We start from the raw sequence: 26309 nt of genomic DNA, 5'->3' as shown, positions 1-26309 counted from the left end.
TACTATAAATTCTCTTTCACAGCGGTTTTTGATAAACTAATCTAGAGCATTCCAGTACCCAGTAATATTTTGTAAAAAAATACAGAATTTATTTCAAATAGTTTCACGTATGCGAAATTGTACACGTTGCGACAACAGGAACGCAATTACAGACCAGTTATGTAAAGAAATCGTTATGTACGACGCATTCTTTAGACAAACTACACTAAAATCGTTTAGTTAGTTCAATTACTACACTACATTCTCTTTTTATAAGATTTTCTGCCTTACACTGAAACTACAGCAATTTAACTAGAATAAAGTACTATCAATATTGCAAATTCATTATTCTAAACTGACACCATTAGGTCTTACTTAAAAATAAAAAAATAAATTTTTACGATTTGTGAGAAGAATGTATATTAAAAAATCACTCATTGTAAAAACAAAATTCGCTAGTAAAATATATAAAATATAAAAATCGCGCGACACGACAACGGAATTTACCCCATTACTCACTCTCTCGGGTTGGAACCTTGTCACAATCAAATCAACCAAATCCAGCATTAAATGTACTTGTCCTTTCCTAAAAGGGTTTATTTACAAATCAAATTTTTGCGAGACGACGGGACCCATAACCTTGTTGGTCCGATTTACCTAGGGCATTCTTTTTTTACGTCGGTTCTAAAAGGCTCCAAACTGCTCTCGGCTTTTCAAACGGGCCTGAACGGTAGGAACCTCGAAATGACATTTGGGTAAAAATAAAAGACTGTCTCAGATTTGGAAATGGAATTTCAGTTTCAGTTTAGATTTCGGGTTCTATTTGTTCATTAGGTTTTTTTGTGAATGGGATTTTTCTTTTTGTTTTCTGTAGCTTTTGTTACCGTTTATTGTTTTTGCTTGTCTTGGCACCTTTCTAAGTTATCGGAAAAAATATGTATCAGTATGTTTGAGATACTGACTGCTAGAGGGCTATATGCATTTAAATTTTACCATATGTATTTCAAAAGAAATACAATTTCAACATACATATGTACCTATCTGTTTTGGAAGCCGGTTCTCAAAACTAGTACAGTAATTCTATCAGTATTTTCAAAGATAATGTATCTATACATAATTTACTTATTTGCAGAATACCTAAATTTCATCAATAATGATATTACATTACTTTGAATTCTACCTCCATTGTGCGCAGTTCCGTCAATATTAGGTCACATATTGCATGTGACGCCCAAACCTATATGTATTATTGCACCTGATGTTATTCTCATTTAGTTTTCAATTAATAATGTTATTGAAAACAGAAAATGTATGGATATAATAATGTGCTTATTTCCATTTTGTAGAAACATCTTTATCTGTTTTAAGAGCTTCAAATTATATTATTTTACTTGTTTGTTAAATTTGTACATGTAGGGACAAGTCATACATATTTTGTGGCACTATTTGCGTGGTACACCACTTTTAACTTGTTACTTAAAAGGGTGGATTTGAACTTTTGTTACTCAGACAGTAGTTGATTCTATGCAGAAATCAAACCCACAATAATTGTATCGTCACTGCGCCAACCAAACCCCCAAAATCCACCTTTTTCACCAATCGTAAATCCAGCTTTAACACCTTAAAAATAAGGTTTAAATTGCTCAATCTGTTCAAAGTTTTGTTCAAAAGCCTCAGTATTTCACACGAAAACTGCATTTTATATTCCCGCAGTACAAACTTGTACAAATAGCGAACAACATAATCTGGTAACGTATGCTTTAATTTGTTAACAGGCCAAAAATCCTGAATGTGTTGCGAAATTGCCGAGCCTGATTTACAGGCAACACGCAGAATTGTAGTTAATATTCTTACGAATATAGCTAACGTTGTTCTAGCTATTTTTATTTATGTAGGGCTTTAGGTATATTGCATGTCTTCAAGAATTATTTTGGTTTATGCACCGGTCTATGCCTTTGTGAAATTTATCTTCTTGCATATTTATTCTTAATACTTTTATTACATCTAGACACACGGCAGTGTGTCCGCCAAGTTCGAGCAAAAAAAGCGACACACCGGCCAAGTTAAAAATAGTTACTTTTTAATAATGTTACTTGGCAAGTTTTAATAGAAAATTAAATACTTGATTCATTGCGTTTAGTAGGTTTATAAGAAGGTGTGTGAAAACTTGCCAAGTAACATCATTAAAAAGTAACTATTTTTAACTTGGCCGGTGTGTCGCTTTTTTTGCTCGAACTTGGATGTACTTTGGATTGTATGGAACTTGGTACTTATTCAGATCTCACTTCTTTTATAGGCGAAGGATTTCCATATTATCGAACTTGGCAGCCTTTCACATTTTTGTTTTGGGTGGGTTCTTTATACTTTGCTCACGGATATCAAAACACTTTATACACAATTTTTACAAGTACAGCCGTTCACTGTTGTAGATAAATACTTATACACCTACTAGCTTTTGCCCGCAACTTCGTTCGCGTGGAATAGTGACTACCAGCAGATTTTTGATTTGACCAATAGATGGCGCTATATGTCCGGAATAATTTTATTTTTATTTTTTTTTGTAATAAAAACTATCCTATGTCCTTTCTCAAGTTTCAAACTATGTCTGTACCAAATTTCACACAAATCGGTTCAGTAGTTTAGGCGTGAAGAAAAGACAGACAGACAGACAGACAGACAGAAAGACAGACAGACAGACAGACAGAGTTACTTTCGCATTTATAATATTAGTTTGGATATACTTTCTCACAAACAGCTGATTATGTATTCGTCCGATTTCGGAGCAGCTCGTCTCGATTCGGGCGAGTTCCGTAAAGTCGTACAATACGTCTAATCGCACGACACACAGCGCCGTGTCGAAGACTGCCGAACTGACACGACGTTAGACGATGCACGGCCTTCAAGCCACACCTCCGTGCCCGTCGGAGTGGGGAGCGTGAGGTTTTTTCATTACGGAATTTCTGGATTTGGTCCCCGCGCTCAAGGCCTGCGATAGAAGCTATGCAATAGCTTAAAAAACATCAAAATACTACTGTCAGCAAAAGGAATCAATTATTGTACTTATTACTGAACAAAGGTGTCCCCAAAGTGGGGAAATTTGCAAATACTCACCGCGCTGTGCATGCGTAGGTATTGGTGAGCGCAGTGTGGGATATTTTTAGCTTCAGATGTGCTTGAAAAAAAAACTAGCACCTGTTTCGATTTTTCAGTGAAAATATGGTATCTGAATTTGAGAATGCAAAATATAAAAATCATGTAAATCCTCTCTAGCATAAAATCAGAAGCATCTAAATGGTCCATCTATAGGAGTGGCTATAAAACCAGTTTTCTTACAAAACACCTATCGCACGAAGAAGTTTAGCTACAATGTATGTTTTCCTTTAATTCCAAGATCCGTCTCTCCAGCTATCTAGGTTAGAACAATTTTATCAGGAAATAACTTTTAGTTTCACACTACAAACTTCTTTGTTGTACTTTAAAAGGAAAATTTATGACTCCGGTTGGAAATTTTGAAATTGTTATTTATTTCGATTCTGGAGTGTTGGTAGATTTGGACTGTAGGGTAGGACATTGTAATGGAAAAAGTATGTTTGCGGGTCAATTTAAAATTGGTTGAAAATGACGGGGAATTCTAATTTGGAACACAATATGGACTGTAGAGGTATATGACATTATTGCTTGGTGGTATAAATCAGGAACGTAAAATTGGACTCGTGATTATGTTGAACTGCTTTGAGACATGCATATTTTTGTCAAAGACACTTATTCAATATATTAAATCTACATATTTACAAAAATAAAAAAGAAAAAAAAAACTATATCAATATTTATGTTATTGACAAAAATGCAAATGATAACTTAGGTAGGACATGCATACTTAAATATTTTTAATTTTTAAACAGTAGGCTAATAATGATCGTACTCTTTTAACTTTGATAATTGTTTATTTTATTATTTTCACACATCATGGAAACAAACTGATCATTCATAAAAGCTCTCTCGTAAAACTAAAAAAAAAAAAACATTTTTGCTTTATTTGCAAAAGAGTCAACATGTATTTTCAATAAGTAATCTGACATGATGGAACGGTATTACGGGTCCGATAAAAAAACGGATCTGTGAATTTGTCAACACGCGCTGCCAAAAAATAGGGATATTATAATCTGGCACAATTGTATTGCTATTTTCTCTTTGGTTATTTCACCCGCATACCGAGGGAGCTACTTTTGCAATTGGATAAAATTAGCCTACCAGGCTTTAGACCATCTGTGTAGGTACCACATTTGTTTTTATTTGGTTCAGTAGTTTTAGAGTAATAGTCGAGCAGACGTACAGATAGAGTTACTTTTGCATTCATATTGTTAATTGAGGATTAGTAAATCTGCGTGGCCTTTTCAAATAGTATCTACTTACCTAATCATAAATAGTTAAATTCGTAACTAAAGAGCAGAATGATATAGAGAAGAGATACCAACATACGGATTGTAATAAATATTGTCTGGAATTACTTAAAAACGCACATATTTTAAAAAATGCATCAGCAATTGAATGATACATTTCGAATGACGTAGTCGTAGTTACAATTAATATTGAATGAACGGTTTTTAATCAGCATTCGTTTTAATTATTTGCTAATTAAAACTTATGATTACACACTTTGTTAATGAAATGGCTGTCGTTAATAGGAATATTATTAATTTTATAAATACATGATGCACGTAGGAACTACTGTTACGTACGAAGATAACAAAGTATTTTTTTTTTCATTTTGTAAGCATATTTAATGTTAGACTCACTTATACCTATAATATTATGAATAAACGGTTTTTATTTATTTTCATTATCATTAACCTTCTAGAAAAACATGTAACTTAAAAGATACTTCAACCCTCTATATTTTTCATTCTATCAACATGTTTTGTTAAAGATTTGATTTATAAGTTTACAAAATACAAATATTGGAATACCCAAGCATTCAAGTAGAACACGAATAAAACAACGATTATTCCGAATAATAACAATGAATAAACCATTCTAAAGCACTACCTTTTCAAATTCGCCTTGATGAATTGTTTCCGACTCGAAAAATACGATAGGATAATAAATGTACGTAAGAACTGCTTGAAATCCTGTCCACAACAAAGCAAAGATATTTTTCATTTTCAGAATTCTTCAGAAAATCCTTTTCATCTGGTAACCTAACAAAATAGGTCAAATGAATGTAGAACAGTAACTTTTAAAACAGCCTGGAGATAGCATGTAGCAACTTTTATATGAATAACTTTGTTTTGTTGATGACACAAAGGCTTGTCGGGCCACTGCGTCTGACAAACTATAGTTCGGCCATTCAGAGAATGCGTTCCTGACACGTCGCGATTGAACTGACGACGTAACTTTGCAATGGCGTTGCAGTTACGATAAAAATATTTTTGCTGGTTGTTTACCGTTTTAACAATTGAGGAGCATTAAAACAACATTATTATATCAATAATCAATGAATGTTATTACGTCGTCAGTTCAATCGCGACGTGTCAGGAACGCATTCTCTGAATGGCCGAACTATAATTTACTCATTCTGACATATGCACGAATGTACATCGCATAGATGTGGCGTTTTGAAGGTATTTCTGATGTCACTTTCATTGTGATTTAAAAAAATGAAATCTATGTCCATTGCTTTATACTGGTGATCTCTAACTTAAAAATTTTGCTAGTCCCGTTTGATAACGTATTTCCCTTTCCTTTTCACTTTCTGCTTGAAAGGTAGTTTACAATTCAAGCAGTTTCATGTAGTTTCTCTTTATGTTCAAGGTCACCACAAATGTTTGAGTTCTTAAAAATGACTCAATAATAGAACTGGTGAATTTTAAGTATCTGTGTTCATGATCTGAATACAACTGTATTCTAACAGGGCACACTAGGAGTGTTACTAGTAGTGAATACCTATAAACAATAGATTTGATTGAATGCAGACCAAAGGCTGAAATAAATATACTAGGTAGTGTGCTTATTATTCGTGATATTTTATTATAAAGGAAGTGTAGTTCAGTGAAGTAGTAATTAATTTCACAGAAAATAAAGTAAGATTTTCAAGTTATTATGTTTTAAGAGTAGTACCAATGTATTAATTCCTATTTCACAATTCAGTAGTTACTACATAAATGATGTTTAATATGCAAAGAGGTTTACATACAATACTTTTATACGCAAAATGTTCATTTATAGTGCGATGAAGTCGGTATGTAATATATCCTATATAACTACCTTGGAAGAAACACCGAAACAAACTCAAGAACATAATGTATAACACATGAAGAACATATGTACATGACTACACCATGTATAACTGGAAAAGCAATGTACGGTCGACTTGTTTTGTGTAGTTGAATTTATAATAGTAGTTCCTGAAATAAGTTGTAATAGAAATACATTACAGACTCGGAATTTTGTGAAGCGAAGATAATATTACAGTGTATTCCAATATTTGGTGTTCATTATTTCAGTTTCGATAACATTAATTTGAATCAATGTGATTGATAAAAGGGCTATCATGGTATGGGGCATGTGATGCGGAGGAATGAGAATCATGTTGAGGAAGATGATGAGTATGAATGTGGACGGATATAGTGGAAGAGGAAGACCAAAGAAACGATGGATGGATTGTGTGAAAGTAGATATGGTAAGAAATAATGTTACTTATGAGATGACGGCAGATAGAAGAGTTTGGAAGGAGAAAACATGCTGTGCCGACCCCAAATAAAATTGGGATAAGGCCAGGGGGATGATGATGATGATGTTGTAGATAAAATGGCCAAAGATATTATATAAAAGGTTAATAGAGTCGGTATATTTATTTTGTAAAAGGTTAAAGTGCAGGTATTCCGATTTGAGTGCGAAAATTGTTATATGACATTGCTACATTTTTATGTGCCGATAAAAAAATAAAAATTCAGCCGGATCTTATGACTGACTATAGCCATAAAATGACAACGAAGGAAACATAAAAAAGGCAACAAAGGCGATGCGTCTCATACAAATTTTAAGCAGAATGGAACAACAAAAGCAGAAACCAAAAATCCAGCGAACTGAAACAGTTTCTGATTCAAAAAATAAAAACCGGCCAAGTGCGAGTCGGACTCGTGCACGAAGGGTTCCGTAAATTACAGTTAAATCAACCTATCTCAAAAACTATAAGAGATACTTTGATCAAACCAAAAATCGTTGAAAGAGTTAATTAGCATGCATCACCTCTATTTTTTTTAGAATTTTATACCCCGTAGTTATAAAAATAGAGGGGGGGGGACATACTTTTTACGACTTTGAGAGCTGATATCTCAAAAACCGTTCACTTTAAGAAAAATGTTTTTTAGAAAACTTTATATCATTTTAAAAGACCTTTCCATTGATACCCCACACGGGTATGTACATCGAAAAAAAAAATTTCATCCCTCAGTTACATGTATGGGGGGCCCCACCCCCAATTCTTTTTTTTACTATTTAGTGTCATATTTTTGTAGCGGTTCATACAACACATATTCCCATCAAATTTCATCACTGTAGTACTTATAGTTTCCGAGTAAATCGGCTGTGACAGACGGACAGACGGACAGACGGACAGACGGACATGACGAAACTATAAGGGTTCCGTTTTTGCCATTTTGGCTACGGAACCCTAAAAAGGCTATTATCTCAGCGAATGAAAGGGTTCTGGGGCATATCCCGTTTTGTATATTTTTTGTATGGGATCTGCAAATGATAGCAAAAACGAAGCAGGACCTGGGTCTTCTTTTTGGTGCAGTTTTGTAGCTTCTACGCATGAAGCAGCAAGTGCTGTTCAATGAATAATGTTTATGAATCATGAGGATGTTCTTTGGAATTATATTTTTCATGGAGAAATCGTTTATGAAGAACAGTGAAGGTGAAATTGAGACTGTCAACTTGAATTTATTAATAATTTTGGGAATAAATCACTACAATGGTCGTCTCATTTGATTGATAAAATGTTTTACAATAATTTCCATTGCGGCTGTAGGGTTCTTCTGATTACAAAACTAAATGAGCAATGCTTATAATTTCAAAGGCCAGGCACAAACTTAAACAATTCAACGATACATTACGTAGATCGTGGAATCCTAGCCCCAACGACACGATAAGATGAAAGGAATATTTCGAAATACTTATCTGACAAAATATTAATACAACTAGAGGTACTTACAATAGACAGACGATCACAACCGCATCATCTCATACATTAAGATGAACGATGAATTAACGGAAAATGTTCCCAAGATTGGAACAAGAAACTGCTGTAAGTGATTGACCTATGAATGGGGGCTATTATGTGTCATATCGATAAACGATTCGGAATACAACAGTGTCGACTCTTCTGACACTTATCGGCGCATGATTGCGGTTCTGTTGGGTGTCAAACGTGAGGAAAGTTTTCCATTCAAGTCGAGAATTAGCACATGTGTCATGAATAGGAGTGTTGAAGATAATGTTGGTTGTTGTTATGTCAACTGATCGTGTAGTTGACTTGGTTATTGCTTGCTGTAGTTGAGAATAGAGATCGAGAGAGAAAGTTGATAAAGGTAAATTGATTTTATCATTCAGTGTTCAGTATTTTTGCAACAATTTAAAAAAAATGCGGTTGAAGTGTAAAGTTTTTTTTTAATTTACAAATCTATTTAATCTGCCATGTCAGTGAAGACAATCTTTGTCTTACATTAAGACATATTTAGCACGACAAATAAATAAAGAAAAGTCTTGCTTAAAAAAATTCAGATCACAACACTGTAGGTACCCAACATTTTCAGACCAAAAACCTAAACATTCAAGACCAGCACATAACTCAAGCCATTCCAAAGTAAAGCTACACAGTAAAACTTGGCAATATAATTTTACTTGAGCCACAGAGTAAAAAACTGCACTGTGGTAGCAATACGTGCTTCCTGGTACCGTTGATTTAAAAAATTAAGTCTGCACCTTTGTCGTACGAATCGCTGAACTTGCTGTTTCTGAATTCACCATTTGTCGGAATTACGTCAGAATATTCTTTTGAATTCTGAATTGTTATTTACGCTGTGTCGGTCACCGTTTTCGGTGTAAATTTTATTGGTTTGCTTGTATGAAGCTTTGGCCAGTTGCTGTATTGTTTGAATTGATTTCGGTGCTTTTATGTTAAGTAGGTATGGTATATATTTGACTTGTTTTGTTCGTTGTTATTGAACAATCATATTATTTTTTTACGTGATCAGTCATACTGTGTGTTTATTTAGTTATTACTTTTTGCACAATTTTGTGCAATGGCGGACTTTAGACGTGTTTAAATGTACACACACTCTTTGTTTTTGTAAGAGTAAGCTGAACAGCTCCCATAAATAAAATGTGCCTATGCACACAAAATAATTGCCCGATTTCATGAAATAAACCATCTAAATCAATATGTTTAAATGTTTCAAAACCAAAATGATTGCATTATTAAAACTGTCACACTAGCCAACAATTAGAATATTGTCATTTCTTTTAACCAATGCATATGCGTAAGTCGGCTGGCAGGAGCTGGATGCGAGAAGCCGAAAATCGATCTCAGTGGCGTGCACTTGGAGAGGCCTATGTCCAGCAGTGGACTGCGATAGGCTGATGATGATGATGATGAATGCATATTTCAGTAAACATCAATATGACTGTTACAATTCTGTGTTCACGATAAATTCCACGCTGGAATATTTTGGTGCCCCAATTAGAATTTCCAGGTATTTCCAACGTAATTGTGTTTAAATCTACGACTGAATTTACCAATGTAGATTTGTGGATTACCCAGTAATCTTTTGTTATGCATGACGATTTATCGATTTTGTATGACATCATTCCAATTAAATTGTGTTTCGTCTGTAAATGGACTTTTCGGTGTAATGTAGTGCTAATGAGTATATATAGGTTATTTCATAGATTCAGGGGACTGTTTTGTGCTAAAATTTGTAAGAATAGGCCACAGTTTTGTATGATGGTCGGTCGCGATGTGTGATTTTGATTTGAGTATAGTTGTGGGGTTGATACGCTTTTAAGAATGAGAATTTCTGAAGAGAGGAACTTTTCACATTATACTAAGTAGGTACTGTTCTTGCGATTTCCTTTAACTAATTGGTATGGGCACTTAATAATAATCTTTCCCATTTCTTTAGCTGTTTCTCCATACAAACCATAATTGGTAGGCCGGGTCATGTACTATGTAGGTGTACTATCGCAGTTAGAAAAGAAAAGGTTTTATTTTTTAAATAACCCCAGTCCTTTTCTACATCTCAAGAGTCCTACAATTATACCCACAGCTGTAATTTACGCCTACAATAAAGACCACTGGCCAAATAAAACACGTCATCTTATAACTCCCACTTTTATAATTCTTTTAACTGCTCCATGTAAAGTTGGCTACACTTAGAGGTCTCATACATAGCTCCCTGTTGTATAGTAACTGAATTATAGGTCCCCCGACGACATTCGGGATGACCGCGGCAAGATGCCTCGAAGTTTCTGGAAGATTGTATGGTTATGCGGGCATTGTGGCAGTTTGTATCGAATTTTGAGGCTTTAGGGTCAAGTTTTGAAGTGGAATTTACAGGGATACATGTTTGTGTTATATTTGTTATGATTTTAGAAAGGGGTTTTGGTTTTGTTGAAACAGGGAAGCTAATTAAGATATCACATAATCATTTCGAAAATTAACACTAAATATTCTGTCAGTCATAGAGTCTCTATATAGAGTAGAGACTGGAAGCCGACCCCAACATAGTTAGGTTAGGAAAAAAGGCTCGGAGGATATATAATAGAGTCAGTGTAATCATTAGATTTGTGAATCATAAACTAACGAGAAGGCTATGATTTTATTTTTCCAAACAAAAACCCAAAACAATAAACAAAAAAAAAAACATTTGAAAGCCATTACGAAATAAATCTAAAAATCCACCTCCTACCAAACAAATTAGCCTGGAACAATTAAGGCTTCCGCCCACAATAAATTACTGGTCGCATAGAAACACTAGATTTAGCTTAGAATAGAATAGAAACAATGAGAAACAAAGGTACAATGGGGATGCACATTTGACCAACTTTTAATATCAGCGAAGCGGAATAAAAGCACCCAGCCACCTCCGGAGAACTCATTTAGGCAAATTATGCACGTGCGTCCTAGAAAAAAGTGGGTAGCAACAGCGTTCTTTTAAGAATGGTAGTTATAATATGAGTTAGTGTTTTTTTGTACTGCTGCTGTTGTGGAGTTGGTAATGATCCAGTAGTTTAGGCACTTGTGTGTATAGATTCTGATATCCTGAGAATAAGATTGGTAATTTTGTCATATCTTATAAGATCCCTGAATATTAATTTAACTAGCTATTTTCCACGGTCATAAATCTCAAGGGTACCCAAATTAAAAGCAGTCTTTTCTCAGAACTTATTTAATTCACTTCAGTGGTAAGGGCATGAAAGCGCGATAGAATATACCTATAGACAGACAGACACAGTAACTTTCCCATTTATAATATTACTAAGAATTATATTGTAGTGGTACTTGTCTCTACATCCTTGCATCTGGCTATACTGTAATACTTATAAAAACTTAACTAACCATCATATCTTTAAACCAGACCTCACTCCAGACATCAAAATAGTACTCAAACATCAGTCCCAGACATACAGCAACCAGACAGTAAAAAACTGCGCAACTGGCAAGACTTACTATTATGTAAGCATTGTCAAGCAAAAATGCTACCGACGCATTATCCCAGCCGAGCTAATGTATGACGTCACAAATGTATCATGTGGTGCAGTGTGTACCACCCCTAAGGTCGAATGCGTGGATTTTGTTCTGTTTGTGAATGCATTTGTTAGGGCTCTGGATACTTGGAACGGTTAAATAACTGGAGATGTCAAATATGTTATGGACGGCTTTCAGTCTAAGCGGATGCAGCTGAGTACCAGTGTCTCACTTGGAGCGACTACCTATCTAACTCTCTTCAACCCAGCTACCCGGGCAAACCAACACCTCTTGGCGGGACTGCTTGTCAGACTTTGTGACTTCTACGTCATGAGTATAATATGATGAATAGTGACCACATAATTCATGTATTTTTTTGATTATATTACGCACGCACACAACATTGTCAAACTTGATGGACACAACATACGTGGGAGACCTTATCCAGTTGCTTCAATACTCTAAGTCCGAAAACAATAGAGGTTGTTTCCCACAGTAAAAAATACATATACATTGCTGAGGAACTAAGGATTAATCTTAGCCACGTTCGTACGTAATGCGCAATGTATTCATCTCGCTTCGTGCATTTTAATGCTAAGACAATGTCTGGATCTTTTCTTGGTTTTCTCATAATGTTCGCATTGGTTTTCTTTGAACAGAATGTTGTTACTTTGGCTCACGTAGTGTGCTCTTGTTTATTATATTAAAAAGTGTATGTAGCGTTAGATAAAATACATTATGCTATGCACACATATAGCTACGTACAAGTGATATTTAAAGTACCAATCTATTGTCCAAATATACATATACCCGTGCGAATTCGGAGACTGTCACCAGCATGAATATTTTGGTTCTTTAAAAACAACCTTCCATCTTCTAAGTTTCAAAAGCAAATGGATGATATAACCGTCCCGTCCGAAGTGTTAAATTAAATTTACGATATGACAGGGAGCCTGTCTATTCCCTGCCTGAGAGCTATGGGAATACGCCAAAGTGCAAACATTTTCGTTCGAGACGCCTTCGAGCTTATACGAGTATAGCAGACGGAGTGTCAAAGAAAATGTGCCGACTGTTTTGTGAAGCTGATCTTTGAGAGGTTTCTAGAATGTTCTTGGGTTTCGAATGGTTTGTTTTGAATTAGGAATAGGTGGAGTGAACTTTATTTTGCTGTGAGCAAATTGGTGTGTCTGTATTTGTATTTTAGAAGAAATACAAAGTTTCTTACATACTTTGTTTGTGTGTGTGTGTTTGATTAATTTTTGAATTTATCGCGGAAGAGAGACCGATAAAAATAAACTGTTGCTCTTTTATGAATGATGTATTAGCAATCAACGTAGAAAATATTTAACAGTTATTTACCTAAGTAATGTGAACATTCAGATGTAAAAGTTATTATGATAATTACTCAATACCTAAGTATTACAACTCGCGTAAAACCGTTTCTCTAACAGCCTGCATTTTACTATACCTACAGCTTACCAAAATAAATATAAGAATATTGTAAAGATAATTTTGGGACTTATGATGACCAGTTTATAAGACTGAAGTTAGTATACATTTTGAGAATCCTAGATGACGTTGAGGCTTTGTAAGTAAGAGAGTTTGGCTGTTAGAGTCAAAGGCTTGGAACTGTATCCAAGTGCCTTTGACTTGTCTCTGGTTTATCCCTAGATCTAATATCTGTATGGTCTGGTAGTCATCGTTTGTTATTTGTTTTTGTTTGTTAGAGAATACTTATGGTGAGTTGCATTGTTTAGCTATGACGGTAACCGAACCATTTTTAGTTGTCGACTCACTGATTTGACCAATGTTCGGCAATTTAAAATCTGTTTATTGATTGGTTATATTTATAGTTAAATGGTACAACTGATCTTTAGAAATGCAGAAAATTGTAAGAACACAACAAAGTTCAGTTCAGCTTTAGTTTATGAAGCAATTAAAATAATAATGGTGTTCCCAGTAACACAATGAAACTTCTTGCTAACCACTTAATATTAATATTATCTAGTCTCATTCTAAAATAATTGAAACACTTATTACTTGAACTAAACCGTTACGCATTCATTGAAACTAAAAGCCTCAAAATGAGCAATTATGTTTAAAACTTTTAAAGACGATCTATTTTCTGATTTATATCTCCATTACGAAATTTGTTGTGATTATTTGATAAAGGTAAAACTATAATATAATTTTACCTTTATCAAATAATCACAACCGACAAATTATTAATTAAAAATACAGTGTCAATCAAAATCTTTATTCTCTTAAATTAATGGAAATGATATCCCTGATTTTTAATAACAATATCCGATCGTATTCATATGATTAATATTTATAAAATTTAATATTGATACATGAAACGCCAGTAGGTGTCAATTCGATTCGCCGTTTCAATATTGGAAGCTGTTTAATGAATTCATCAACGCATGTAGTAAGAGATACCTTTGTAATGGCGATATTGCAGTAATATAAAGGTGTCTTTTGCAATGTAAAACTACTCGATTTTGATGTCACAAATGAATATGAAAATTTGTTTTTGGGCAAAAAGTTGTAATTGAATTTTGATGAAAGGTTGAAAATGTTATTTCATCTAATTAGCAGACGCATTTCAATGTCATATGTTATTGTTTATGTTTTTATTTTCATTGTCGATAGGCTCGCGTTTGGTCTCTCTCTCATCTGATGATAAAGTCCAATGTGGCCGAAGCACTCATTGCCTAGAATAATCACTCTTGACTCAAAGAATCCTAGGTTGTACTTGACGGGAAGCACGTGATTAGATCCCATTAGTGATAAGATTTTTTAAATCGGTTCAGAGCCTTTATCCTACAAACAAAACAATTGTTTTTTCTTCATTATTATACGAACATATGAAAAAAATATCAGTGATTTTTCGCCTATTTCATGCCGTTATAATATCATCTATATAACAACATAATTATAGAAAATAATAGTCTCTCTGACCAAAGATACTCATACATCACAGATGACAATAATTTTTGTGACTGGAAGCGACAAAGCCGGCTCTCACAATACTGGCTTCTAATGATGTCCTCAGAACTATTGAAATGAAAAGGAACTTCCAGACTAGATGGCTTCGCATAAATCAGTGTTGCTAACCTGTGTATTACGTAATAGTCCTATAAATCATATTAAATGATTTGTGGCAGATTTAATGAGAGATTTAGTAGTGGTTGGTATGTTAGGAATTGTGTAGTAGTCTATTATGGCCTATTATTGTCATACTAGTTTTCGTCTGAGGTTTCACCAACGTCCTAAAGGAAAAACTTCTCGCACATGGATGAAAAGCATAAGCTTTTAAATTCTGATTACTGCTGTTCTGCCAAGTTTCAACAAAATTCAATTATTAGTTTCGGCAAGAATGCGTTACAAACATGCAGGGACACATTACAAACTTTTGCTTTTATTAGTATTAGTTGGATGGACAGATGATGAAATTAATAAAAAGTCTAATCAGATGTCTGATGATGATAAGGACACCATCAATATACGTAATAAACAATCAATTTATAACAAAACAACAAAATATTAACAATATACACTCCACGACTTCTATATCTCATCACACTCGTCAGTTTTTCAAACTGAAATAATTAAAAATGTACGTGTTTTAATAAAAGAATGTAACTCGGAACAATTGCTCGATTCCCCGACGCCGCCACTCCAATTAATATTACGCCTATATTGATTATTTTTTCATATTAAACTGACAGGTATTACTGTATTTTTGAAGCTGATTTTAATTTGTATGTAAAGCGAATGAAATGGTATTTTAGTAATCTCTCAGTAAGTTGAAGGGATTGCGGAACTGTTTGCTGAGGGCTTCATCGAAAGAAGTTCTGCGGCCCGAATCACAATAGACTCTAGAAGAACATGGACTAGTTTTAGTTATTTCATGACTATAATTTACCCATGCAAAGAAATAGTTTTTTAGTCTAAATCTTAATGATACACGATGAATTTCAAACCGAAATTCATCATATTAGTTGGGTCAGCAAAGTTTTAGTGCGCTTAGCCTTTGACTATCCAATTCAATACAATTAAATAGTGTAGTAGGTGACATAATATTATATAGGTATATCAGTAGTCAATGGTACCATGGACCTACCAAACATACATTAAACTACATAATTCACACAACACTATGCCACTTATCATTTAAAACCCTCAGTACCACACACCAATCGTACAGCCATTGAATACCAGCTTTTAGTGAAGTACTTACCTACAGAATATTGGTCGAATATTGACTTGTGTCGTGGTGGTCTAGTGGGTAAAGAACCAACCTCTCGAGTATGAGGGTGTGGGTTCGATTCCAGGTCAGGCAAGTACCAATGCAACTTTTCTAAGTTTGTATGTACTTTCTAAGTATATCTTAGACACCTATGGCTGATAAAAAGGTGAAGGAAAACATCTTGAGGAAACCTGGACTATAAAGTCTGAAATCGCCAACCCGCATTGAGCAAGCGTGGTGATCAATGCTCAATCCTTCTCCGTGTGAGAGGAGGCCTGTGCCCAAAAAGGCTGTAACAGTACCAGTAACAGTATTGATTGCTTTATTTACCAACAATACATTACCACTATCAATCTTGCGAAACCTTTTAACATTATATGACAACATCAGCCATGCGTGTTTCCACTTCTAAATTGGACAAATTGAAGAGTAGATTGAGCGATGGGAGCTCGACAAGGGAAGTGCATTAGTCACTGTTTGCCTTAACATAGATGAATGGTACAAAAGCATATGTGGTGCAGGTAGGTAGGTAAATAAGTTGACCAGATAAAACTTCATTAAGGTGTAATTAATCAATTTTTTGTAGGTAAATAATGGGTGTCTCATGAATGGGTGAACGTTTTTCCTTATCTTGTTAATTTAAATGCAGTTTCAGTGTCTTTTGCAAATATGCTAAATGGCTATTACTAAAATACATATTACAAAGTACCCCGCTGTCTGTCCTTATGTCTTCTTAGGTCTTTAAAACTACGGTACCGATTTTGATGAGATGTTTGTTTTTAGATATAATATAATTCTATCTTTAAGTTTATACCTAATTTAATTTATGTCCGTGAGAAGCCGACCCAAGTTGCTAGTTATAAATAAAATAACTCTATATAAATATTCGGTTTTCACCACAATATTATAAGATTTCTTTATATTTATTTAATTTTAAGAGTTCTGCACCAACACAGTCTGTGCAAAACATTAAACTAACTCGTACTAAAGGTGGTCGCTGACTCTAGCTTGCTTACTGCGCACTGCCGAAATCTTTGGAAACTCGCCCAGTAAACATCCAGACTTCAGCTCATATTGTTTCTGTTACTATGTTTTATGAAACGTCGATGTCAGTAGAAAAATAAATGTAATTTGCCTACCTTTATTTATAAACTAGCTAGCTTCCGCCCGTGGTTTCACCAGCGTCCCGAGATAACTGCTTTCCGTGGCGGGATGGTGCCAAAAACTATCCTATTTCCTTTCACCGGGTCTAAGCTACCCTCCTATAATTATCAGTTTGAACGGATCAGCCGTTTTTAAGTTATAAGTTGTGTAACTAACACGACTTTCTATATAAACTAATCCATAAAAATTATGGGTGAGAAAATGGTAAATATTTTAGAAAAGTCGGTGTGCCTCACCAATATTAGGTACGTAAGTTCCATCAGTCAAAACTTTTTCATTCTAAGTGCTCACTTAAAGTAAAACTATCATTTTGATAAAGAAATCAAGACATGATTCATTACTTAAACTTTGAATCCGTGGTTTTGACGAAACAGCCGATAGGATTTGGGACTTTGCCAAGAATAGATTACAAGCTTTCCAAACTTTGGATTTGAATTGAAGTAAGTAGTTTTATGTCTGACTTAAGTTACTCTCATATTAAAAAAAGCGTTTTCAAGATAAGGGGATTTTATTGTGCGTTTACCATCGATATTTTTAGAAATGACTTATTACGTCACTGACTCACTGTGTCACTCTGACACTAGTTGTTAATTGTTTACTGTTTCGCGTACGAACTGTGCGATGTCGCGCCCAAAAACCGAGCAGCAAATCCGCTAGTGTAAAAGCACTGAAAGGCCAACCAATCATTTTCATTTGAAGCTCAGTTAATTGCATCACAGTATTATATGGTTATTATCTCCATTAAACATCAAACAAAATTATAAAGCAACAAAAACAACAGCTTGTATAACAGCACTCTCGCAACGCGATCTGCAAAGCGTTCTCCTCTCATTATCTTGCCATCCAGTTACGTAAATTCCAGTGGAAAAAGGCCACATTTAACTGTAGATTTTTTTATTGAATAATGAGTAAGAGTTGAGTGTAATAAACAGCCTTTGTACTTTGAGAAATCATTTAGTTTTCGCTTCTGTACTTATAATAGGTAATATGAAAACCTAACGTTTATGAGTTTGTGGCGTTGCGGTTAATACTTATAATATTTCCTCTTTATTTTGTTATACCAACAACATTATTTGTTTGTACCCTAAAGGCTTAGAAATAAGTGAACCGATTAAAAAAATTCTTTCACTATTGGAGAGGTAGACTATCCCCGAATGAAATAAGCTACATTTTATACAGATACGGTAAAAAGTGCCTACGAGACGAGGGTAAAACTGTAGACTAGATCTTCCTAACTGATTTTTAAATTGAGTATTTTAATAATCCCCTTTTTAAACCTTCCTGAAAAAGATGAATGTCCCTACATTTGGAAATACGCGGATCCGAAATACAAATTGCAATAAACTAATTTGTAACATTCGTGCAAATGAAAACCATTCATAAATCAGCTTTAGGATTGACGCAACATTTGCGTTTTATCGTTAAGTCTTTTCTGAGGGTACATTTTAATTAGAGACTGAAGGGATTTGGGAAACGAGTATTTTGCTATGTAGGTATAGGTATTTCGAGCTCATTTTTAACTCTGATTGGTTAGAAGGTTTTTTTTGGTAATGTTAGAAGTTTACCTTATTACGATATTACTTACTGAGAATCCTCCGATTTTCTCTATGTAAGAAGAAATTATACACCAATACCAATGGTTTGGTTTTATTAACTTTAAAAAATAAAATAAAATTCATTTATTTCAGGTATACCCAGAAAAGTTTTTACAAATAAATTATCATTATTACAAGTTAACTTCCTTCAATAGAAATAGCTCCTAAAATTTTTCTATTGCCAATCAAATTAAACAACTATTTTGGCAACAATCTTTCTGAATAATATTTTGTCAAAGATTACTTTTCTTAATCTACAATTCTAACAATCAAACAGACTATTGGTTAGAATGCAGTTACCCTCATTTATGTGTAACTGCGATGTTTAAGCGCAACACGTTACGGCTGTGCGTGACTCCGAATGGTAACATGCAGTGCATCGGAATACCAATGCTGTTTGCTTTGTGTTTGTCTTTTTGTGCAGTAGTAGTTAATTTAGCATTGTGAGTTGGTTTTGGACAGTAAATTAATAGTTAATTTCTATATTTTGCTTTTAGATGTTGTCTAGCTCATTTTGTAAATAATTATAGGCACATCTCAATACAGACACAGCGCTTGCGTCTAGTCATCGGCAGTATTTACAGTTTAATAAAAACACACCCATGTTACAAAGGCAAATGTTTCTGTGTGTACAAGTATGTATCTTACATCAAGCGACTGAACGACCTTTGATGAAACTTCGCAGTAACTTATGTCATTTTTGCCAGTGATTAATGCTCAATCCTTCTCCGTGTGAGAGGAGGCCTGTGCCCAGCAGTGGGACGATAAAAGGCTGTAACAGTAACAGTAACATTATGGAAGTAGTACCTTCCCTGAGGATATTTCTAGCAAAAATAGCCAGTTTCAAATATTCTTCAATTTTCCTGCACTATTTCCTCACTTTCAATAGTTTCAGTACGCAATAAACACACAATCACACTAACCAACTAACATGAATCAGTGTGCTCCCACTATAACCTGTATTCCGATCACGTTTGAAAACAATGAAAAAAAAGATAGAAAAAAAATTGGCTTGGATGGCCTGAATTCTTTTGTTGAGGTATTATTTTAAGGTAGTTTTTGATTTCTTAATTAAATAACAGCAATATATTTCTTAGGAGCAATCGTTGAACGGTGGTCATTTTTTGGATGCTGAGATCAACAGGATAAACAAGATTGATACACGATTACATACATAGCATAAATTCAATATTCACTGGAAAATTCAAAATCAGCAGGAGGATGATGATATTACCTAAACTAACTGGCTATCAACACAAACTATTGCTTTGTCAAGAATTGACAAACAAAATATGATTATTTGCAAATTCAAGAATATCGTGAAAGGTTAAATACGAAACGGCGAAACATTGTGAGTGTGTATGTTTGTTATTTCACGCTCGAATGACTGAACGGCTTATGGTGAAACTTTGCAGTACACGGTGTTGGTTTTAACAGAATAATTCGTACGAAATATGTATAATATACTACTTTTTGGAGCCTGAAGAAGTGCCTACTCTGAGGAAAACTCTCGCAAAAATAGCCAGTTTCAAATATTTTTCAATTTTCCTATATTGCCCCCTCTCTCAATACTTTCAGTACGCAATAAACACACAATCCCACTAACCAACTAACATGAATCAGTGTGCTGCCACTATAACCTGTATTCCGATCACGTTTGAAAACAATGAAAATTTTCCACTGCGGTTCTTTGAAATCTAACAAAAGCCAATCTGGAGTCAACGGTTACTTTTGCCTTGAAGTTTCCTGTGCTGAGTAGTTTGAGTTTTTGAGGTTTCAATAAGGAGGAATATTTCTTGAAAAATAATGCAATTTTGGAAAAAAAAAATATTCTAAGTAAGCTTTTTCTACACTGCACCTGTTAAATATAATTAATAAGTAAAAGCTATATATTTCTTAGAAGCACTTGGCAACGTAGGTCATTCTTTGGCCGTTGCACCCAAAGGGGGATGGGATGATTATGATGATATCCCACCTCAAAAAAATATCATTGACTTAGTGTTATTAACATTGCCTTATCTTGAAGATCTTTATGAACCTACCGTTATTTATTTCCTTTCAATGTGAGATGCATTTGAGTCAAGTACAGTAAAGTTTTTGTTTACAAAGCAAATTTTCTTCCTTTCTAAAACCTAAGACTCAATTGCCAAAAAGACAATACGGTGTCTCAAACGGGTCCCATACTACCTCGCACCTCGACATGAAAATCTTTTTGTCATCATTCCTTTCCTTTTACAGTCAACATGTAGTGCTGTACAATGACTTTCCAAATCAACGTTTGGAAGTTTCATACCTTCTCATTAAAAAATCCACAGGGTTCTTTACCCGTAGGGCTCCTGTAGTTAACTCATGACAAAAAATTAACATATTTATTTGACCACGAGTGCTACCATTGCCAATTGCTAGATTTGAAGCTATACAGCATTTTTTACATACAAGAACAGTTTCGAGTCTGGTATTGAATCGGAGACCTTATTTGGAATTTTCAAAGAAAAGATCACAAGGCAATCGCATGTGGTAATGTGAGATACCCTTACGTCTCAATTGTCACAGAGCGTGGCATGTAAGATGGCACACCAGTCACGTCGCGACTTCAAGACGCAGCGATGTGTGTTTCAAACAAACTGAAAATCTGTTTAGCTCTCACAGAATGGGGTTCCTACAATGATTCTTAGCTCTTGTGGTGTTGTTCAGGAATGGGGTTAACTTTAAAGATAACTTCTAGGATAAGGTGTACCTTAGTAAACTATGTATAGTTTATTCAGAGCTGATGGTGGGAACTTGTTGTTAAAATGTCATCTTTGTTTAATATTTTTGACTGAATAACTAACTAAAAAGTCACTTAAAAATGAACTCAAGTCTACAAACCACAAACTTAAGCAGCGCGTGTAATTCCGCTAATTCAGACATCTCCAAACCTTTTCTACAAAAACTTTATCCCCGAGAACAAATCTGACAAATAAGTCTTTCATCTAAAATCCGTAGCTTCGTTTGTCACAAAGCATTGCACTGTGATCTCATCGAACATCGCATGTATACCAGTCACGTTTCGTAGCACCAACGCTACGACGCTACGAGGCTACGACGCTACGACGTCTACGGACGCCGAATTTGTAGCCGTGGCCGATAACGTTGTACGTAGACGATTTTATTATGGAAACCACCTTTGGGCGATGTTGGACCTTTTCGGTGGCATTTAAATTTTGTTTAAGTGTGGAGGTATTGTTCGAATTCAAATAAAGAACGTATTTTGTGTGTACGTGGGTAGGAATTTGGGTATTTGAAAATAGAATGGGTTTACCACAGCAATTTCAATACTTGTTGGCTTTGTAGGTCACCTTCCACTTAAAGTATGCCTTTGTAGTCTCTGTCAACCAGTTAAACCCATTTATATGTTGGAAAGGCATAACTATCACAGATCACGTCTCAACACTTCTACATAGTACTCGGCAATAGCATTGTGAGTACTTGTAAATGTTTTTATTATAGGAAATCTACTATTCTATCGCTTGTGCTCGGAAAGCACTAAAACGTACGTGTAATGTACTGCTGAGTTGTAAGGAAAGAAGACGTTTCTTAGCAATATAGAATGTAAGTAAATGTCGAATCCAGAAAGCTTAATATATGTTGATAAATATTTATTAAAAGCTAGAAGTTTAACATCTATAGTTCGGCCATTCAGAGAATGCGTTCCTGACACGTCGCGATTGAACTGACGACGTAATAACATTCATTGATTATTGATATAATAATGTTGTTTTAATGCTCCTCAATTGTTAAAACGGTAAACAACCAGCAAAAATATTTTTATCGTAACTGCAACGCCATTGCAAAGTTACGTCGTCAGTTCAATCGCGACGTGTCAGGAACGCATTCTCTGAATGGCCGAACTATACTACCTAGCATTTTCCGAAATATGTCGGAAGAAAATGATAAGAATAATAATAAGTAGTTATCTCGGGGACATAGATAAAACCACGTTAAACAGCCACCACAGTAAGTAGTCAGTGCCACATAAATATTTAACATAAAATTCACAAATAAATTCTCTCACTATTCAAACATCCAGACTCGTTTATTCCATCATAACAATTCTAAGTTTTCCATTGGTTACACGAATATTTTGTACATGTATAGCATACGGCTCAGCGCACTTTGTATTGCGGTAATCCCCGTGTGCGCTGTGACGTCACTTAGCGGTAGGCGGATCTCATACTGCCACGCACGTTACATTTTCTGTACACGGTGAATTTTCTGTAGATTTTACGGCAGAAAAAACGAGTGCGGGCAAAAGGACTCTGGTTGTACCGTATCTTGTGGAGCATAAGATTGTACCTTAAGGTCCCTCGAGATATACATAAAATTATGTATGAAACATTGATAAATCTTTACTAATAGGTTTTTTTTGATCATGTGAATCTCAGGAACTGAGAATAGGCATAGATATGATCTGAAACACTTTGTCAGTGTTAGATTGTATATTTATTGAGAAAGATTAGGCTTAGTAGTAGTTTATAAAAGCGCGAGTTTTCGCGGGCTGCGGGTGTTTTTCATTAAACCGATGATCTGTTGAGAATTTAATGTGAGCCACTGGCAGTGTGTGATCCGCTTAATATTCGCACTGAGTGCATTGAAAGGGAGTATCGGTCAAAAGAGGCTTTTTGCTACTTTCGCGGTAGTTATGCATGGACTACATTTTGTTTGCCGTCGATTTCAGAGAATTCTGTTGTGTGTGCCATTTTACTGAAACGATAACATTTCCCCATTTCATGTCTCTCTGAAATTCTGTGTAAATTGTTATTCCAAAGTAGTGTTCTTCCTCTTATCGAGTGAGCTCCGGTTTTAATCATATAACAAGCCCATTGTGTCAGAGTTTTGTCAAATCCGCCTAACGCCCTCTAACGTGGTATATAACAACGAACGAATGATACTGAGTAGCATTTGGAGACGGTGGCTTTACGTGCCCTTCCAGGCAGGAACGATTAACATCGCCAACTTCCAGACCCCGGGCTTCTATTTATGCCTATGTTTCACAAATAATAATGAACTTCTACTTAGTGAAAACTCTTTCAGGGATTTTTATCCAAATTCGAACTCTATTATTTGCATCACTTCTTGGACCCAGACTCTGCTGCACAAAATCATATATAATCTCCTCAATATTATGTCTCCACAAAATTCACTAAGAATATTTCACCGTACACTTGCAAGTTTCCGTATACACGAGAATCAAAGCCTGATAATGCACGCAAGTGTTTTATGCCATCCTAGTAAGTCCTCATAAGTTATGAACTGTCTCTCTTATGGAACACCTGGGTAACCCTCCTATATGACAAGTTTTATGTGATAATGAACTCTAAATTAAAGCTCTTTAGGTGTATTTTACAGTGATCAAATGTGATTTATGGTCATGTGAATTTGTTGTAGATTTTTTGGTTTAGTTCGAAAAAAAATAGTACAATATTAATAAACTGTAAATGATAGGATTTATTTTAAAATATGAAACTGAAACTAAACTATTTTTTAGCTTTAAAAATCAGGTATTAATTATCACGTATCACAAATATATTTTCAAAACATTTCCAGATATTTTGTATTTAATAAAACTAAGTACCTACCTTTTTTATTTTTATTCAGAATAAATTTTATACATTTATTTTATTCGTAAAATGTTAAATAATGAGCTCATCATTTCTGTACAAATAAATAGTTTAGTTTTAAATATTTTTTTTTACATTCGTGGTTCTATATCCGCGTTCCTTTTTCGGCTTCAGCTTTAACACACTTTCTGAAACAGACAGATAAAATATACTTTCTCATATAAAACATTAGCAAGAATATCTCCTTTTACTAACTACACCAACAATCGACTTCCTAAAAAAATAAGATTTTGCGACCAAAAAGGAGTTCAAAATACTTTCTACGTTTCAGAGTAAACTTACTCAGTCAAATATCAAGTAAAATGTATGATTGCTACTACAACTTGAAGGAACAGTATCCAGTTCGAGATTAGTCTAGAATATTCTACGTTCGTCTAGAAACTTTTGTTCGCCTTCAGTTTGATTTAAAGACGAAATGTCAAGTAAGATGGGAGTCAGAAAGTTTTTATGCACTTTCAGACTTGGTTTGTCTGTTGAAAATATAGTTATAGTAAGTTTAGTTTATTATGAACTAGCGGTCCACAAGTTCTATATAACCGTACCTGAAAATTACTCTTATTATTGTCGTAATTTGTGTAGAAGTTTTTGAGTTTATTTTGTACATAGAGAGAAACATGTGAGAGATTTACAGCATAAAATTGCTTGTTTAATATCTCTATGGGCCAATGCAGTCTGAGAATAAACGTATTTTGATTTGATTTGATAAAGTCGTTTTAAAGGTCTTCAGGGTGTGGACTGCAGGCCCACATTTTTTTCCAAAAACTCAGAAGCCACATGGAATATAAATATTAGATGGAATAGAACATTATACATGGAAAATACAAAATTATAAAAATGTAGGTGTCTTTGTAGTTTTTACTTTTGTGGCCTTGACCTTTTCACAAAAGATAACTAAAAAGACACTTTTTACATTCTAACTTTATATACATTTTAAGTTACTCTAGGACCCTAGGAGTACTATCACGGTATCCTATCTAGAACATTCGATCTGCTATTTATGTGACTGTCAGGTATCTCCCTAAGGATTCAGACTGAAATATTGACGCTCTTTGTAGCTGAAACGCGTCCCTGAAGAAAAGGCCTAAATTCTAAATGTAGTGTTTGTTGAAGGAATTTATGAATGGAAGATTTTATGTTCAGTATTGATAAAAGTAACAGGTTATATTTTCATGCGTTATAGTAGTTTCTCAGTTACAAAAAAATAAGATGCTGTTGCTAAAAAGTAATACTAAAGTGTATAAAAACTGAAAATACTCAATATTATTTATAATATGGTTCTAGACACATTATGAAAAAACACAATTTCATATAATTTCACGTTCAAAACTAGATTGAACACATTATGCTTAACTTAACACCTTCCAAATTCAATAAAAATAAGATTCTTAAATATTTTATTTTTTTACTAGGCTGGATCTCTTCTTTATCTATAATAGCTATGTTCATAACAAAATCATCTAAACATAATAAGGACATTGTAAGCCACTTGAAAAAGTTTTCTTCAAAACAGCTCATTGTATAATTCTAAATATAGAACAAAACGCTAAGAGTTGCGTTAATTTCATTGCTATATAAGCGGAACGCATTAAACATATTACGAGTACTGAAGACAACGACTCTGGCACTAATTGACGGCAATCATCACGGGAATCTGAGCTTTAATCGTAGGTAAAATAAGGTTGAATATCGCGTGTACTTTTTTGGCAAAAGAAAATTTAGCCAAGTGTACAAAACAGCTGGTGCGTTCCTTATAAATCCTCGTTTCTGCATTGAAGTAAGATCTAGGATTAAATGTCTTTATACGCACAAAATAATGTATATTTACATATTGTCTGTTGGCAAGGGATATGGAATTATCTCTTTTATTTGTTTTGTTATGGTACTTAACATGTTTTATGTGTGATATC

This window comes from Helicoverpa zea, chromosome 7 (assembly GCF_022581195.2).
Source record: "Helicoverpa zea isolate HzStark_Cry1AcR chromosome 7, ilHelZeax1.1, whole genome shotgun sequence".
Taxonomy (NCBI): Eukaryota; Metazoa; Arthropoda; class Insecta; order Lepidoptera; family Noctuidae; genus Helicoverpa; species Helicoverpa zea.
Note: the sequence above shows the minus strand (reverse complement) of the source record.